The following is a 4317-nucleotide window of genomic DNA, read 5'->3' as shown; positions in this document are numbered from 1 at the left end:
AACCTTTTAGATTAACGACGCTTCGACCGATTACGCGTATAATTTGCGGGTAGTTTACTCGTGTTCTTAGATAATTACGAAACCTTCGAGATCGTCCGCTTATAGCTTAAACCTCCTAGGGTAGGATGTTATTACTCTACTTCCTCGGTTTCTAGCTCTCTCTTAATTTCTAGCTCTCCCTTAATCTATAATCGAGTAAGTAGCTATCTTTACGATTATATAGGCTAGAAACGTATAAATATCTTACTAAACGAAGGTAGCGACTTATCGTTACTATTATTAGTAGCGTTATACTCTATAGTAGTATTAACCTGCTCTTTACTCTCCTATCGAATTTAGTATTAGACTTTATCTACTAACGTTTATATAGAAAGATARTATATATACTTCTAAGGTCGGCTTTACTTTAACTACTAGCTTTAACTCTACTTTAACTTCTTACTTTACCTTCTTCTTCTTCTTCTAAGAGTCCTTACTCTTTAGAGTAGTAGTAGCCTTAGTAAGATTTGCGTTAACCTCGGCCTCGTATAATAGGTTATCCGTAGGCTATAATATAGAACGTCTCTTAAAGATAAGGAATACCTTATATTACTTTCGAGATAGCTAGCCCTTTATATTAATATTATTTAGGAAGATACGACTTAGCTTCCTATCTTTAAAGTCTATATCTAGAGGTTAAATAGGCCTATCTCGGTTATTATACGACTGCGTAATATATATATAGGTGTTATYCGGATGTTCTATCTCCTTAGTAATATACGGTTTATTACCGAAGCTATAAATAGTAGCTACTATATCTTTAATATTATAATCCGGTACCGCGATGTTCTTAGGCGTTCCTACATCCTATTAGCGATTAATTATACGGCGGTATAAACAAATATAATAATAGTATATAATATATATAGTATACTTAAAGAACCCCTTACCTTTCTTTAACCTGCTCTACTTTAGTATCTTATCTAGATTATCTAGGGCAATATAGTATCTCGTAATAATAATCGTAATAATAAACCTAACTTATACGGTTGCTATTATAGAGATAGCCTTTATAACACTATCCTTCGACCGTTAGCTAGGGGGTGGATTACCTATATAGTACTTATACTTCGGTAGATTTATTACCGCTTCTTTTTCGATCTTAATCTATTATATATAGGTTGCCTTTATACTAGTAAGCTACGCTTTATTTAGAAGGCTCCTACTAATATATCCGTTAAGAACCTCGTCGTCTAATGTCTCGCTTTTATTAGAGTTAATAATAATTAGTATAGTGCTTAAGGATAGCGTATTCGTCCGTAGCGGTATTAGTATCGCCCGTATAATCGGTTTATTCGAAGGTACCGGCGGTATTAGGTTATAATCGCCGTAGAAGTAACATTTCTTATTATCTAGTATACACTTTATATAGTCGAATTAGGGCTAAGTAGGGTATATACGCTTCTATACTTTCTTTACTTACTTCTTAGAACCTATCGGTATAAAGCGGACTCGTAGATATAGCGTTGTATACGTTCGTATAAAGGAAGGAATATCGTTTATAAGAAGGGGGTTAAAGGAGGATTTTAGTAAAGGGGCAACCCTTTATCGCTTTATAGGTATAACTACGTAAAGACGGGGGATAGAGCGTACGCTGCTTAATAAGTATTATATAGATATATAGGCGTATAAATTTGTTATATAGTTATTATAGAGTTCTTATAGAGATTATAGCCGGGGCCGCTAATACTAGTAGGGATAGAAGTATATTAGCTATATATCCCCGGTATATATAGTCCTATTAGAGTATTAGAACGTAACGTAATCCTATTATACCGATAATCTATTCTAACTTATTCGACTAATAATTAACCTCCGATATATCGCTATTACTACTTTCCGAGTTATCCTCTTTTAAAAGCTCTCTATTAATTAAACCCTTTAGTGCCTCCTTAAGCTCTTTACGCGAGCGGTTATTATCGTACTAATCGCGAAACGCCTATATAATGTCTTCCGAGTCGACCTAAAATCCTTCCTACTTCCTACCGCCGCGGGGAATTAATGTCTTATATAGTATATTCTTAGGAACCTTACGTAGCTCTTCTACGAGGTTCTCGTATGCGATCTAGTACTACGGCTTTTATACGCTTAGTATAAACTTATACGAGCTTAGTCGACCGAGCGGAAAGCCCTTTATCTTTAGAATACTTAAGTAGAGCTTAAGCATCTCCTATAGAACATACTCCTTAGAATCTATATATATTAGCAAATAATTTAAGATCTATTATATGCGTTCGCTAGTACAAACGTACCCTACTTTGCGTAAGCTTCTATAAGACTATTAAAGTAGGCCTTATCGATTAGATACCTAATACTTAGCCTTCCCTCCTTCTCTACCTAGTTATAGTAATAGCTTAGTATACTACCCCTTACGTGCGGTCTATTAGATTGTCTTCGTACGGGGTGCTTGTTCTATATATATACGAACGAGGCTAGTTCTTTCCGTATAATAGGTATATAGATATACTTTATAGTAATACGGTTAGCCTTCTTTACTTTATAAAACTACCCCTTCTTCTTTAATATTATAAAGAAGCCCTATAATATTAAGATTAATTAGCCTAACCCGTACAATTAGATTCGGATATAACGGGAGCGTTACTAAAGTATATATAGATAATATGCTCTATGTACTTATATGCTATACCTTAAACCTTCCTCGTATAAGCTAGCCCTACTATACCTCGATACGGATATTAGTAGTACTTGTTCTAAATACAAAGTAGCGGCGAAAGCGTACTTTACGCCTACGAATAATCCTTACGTATTAGTATTAAGCCTACGCTATAAGGAGTATCTCTTTACTCTTATCTATCCGAATAATACGAGGTACTCTCGTAAGCTTTTTATAAGCTTTTGTAAAGTTAGATAGTATAGATACTATTATACGGGTAGAGGGTCTAAGATAGGTATATAGAATAAACCGTATATCTATATTAATAGCAGCATAGATCTAAAAGCTATAGTCCTTAAGTTTATAGTATGTATCTATACTCTAGACTATATTAGGGCTAGGCGTAATATACTTCCTACGGCGACGTATAAACTTCGTAGCCCTATTATATAGGCTAGCGGGATAGACCTCGCGGGCTATCTCGTATAGTCGCTTCCTACGATGTAGTAGTATATTAGCAAACCCCTTTCTACCTTATAGATATATATCGTATAAATATACTAACCTACTAAGCGTAAGCCGCGTACGATCGGTTATACGGAAGTATATTTATAGTAATATTATTCTATATGCTCTAAGGTTCGAGCGATTAATCTCCTTCTTTATAATTTTTTTATATTCCTCTTAACGCTTAAGGAACTCTCCTTCTCTTAGTCGTTTCTTAATACCTATACTCCGCCGAAGCCGTATAAAGGTATAGTACTTAATCGCAAATCCCTCCTCGTTTAATTTATCTACGATATACGTATCTAGTAGAGCTTCGAGGTAGAAGAGTTCGGCTATTCGGATATAAAGGAGGGGATTATCGTAAAGACTGTTCTTTAACGACTATCGGGGTTCGCTACCGTTCTCTACGACGATTATACGGATAGTCCGTTCGGAGGTATATAGCTATTATAAATAGAGGAAGGTTTAAATATCGGTAATACTCGTATTATTATTCTAGAGTTTAACGACTTTTAGATAAAGATTAGGGGGGATAGAAGGGGAGCGGCCTATTATATAGAATGTGCGTATAATAGGGTAGAGGGTAGACGGGAAAGGAATTAGCGTAGTAAAAGGTTATAAACTTTAGCGAAAACTTTGCTAAAAACTATAAGGTTAGGGTTAGAGTAGTATATTTCTTTAATATAGAGCGATAGTAATATAAATCGTAGGATATTTATAGGGACAAATTATACGAACGTATAAATTAAGGAGGAGTTATATTTTAGGTATAGAAGTAAGTAATTATAAAATAGAAAATATATTTTAAAAGTAGTTTTTAAGTACTATAATTAAGGCCCTCGTAACCTATTAGAAACTCCTAACGCTTAAAGCCGCTAGTATAAAGAACTTAAAAGAGATTCCCTCCTCCTCTAGATACCCTTAACGCCCTAATTACCTCTCTAAAAACTACCCTCTACCCTAATTAAGCCCTATTACTAGTACTCTACTATCCCTATTCTCTAGCGACTACTAGTACGCCTAGACCTCGTTACCTACGATATACTACGCTTCGGCCGTACTTAATCTCTATCCTAGCGATTAAGTAAGTCCCTACGGTCGTAGCTATAAGCCTAATTATAAAACTTATAGTTACTATAGATATTATAGAAGTTCTT

Source organism: Ramularia collo-cygni (genome assembly GCF_900074925.1).
Source record: "Ramularia collo-cygni strain URUG2 genome assembly, contig: RCC_scaffold01, whole genome shotgun sequence".
NCBI lineage: Eukaryota > Fungi > Ascomycota > Dothideomycetes > Mycosphaerellales > Mycosphaerellaceae > Ramularia > Ramularia collo-cygni.
This window is presented reverse-complemented; position numbering follows the sequence as displayed.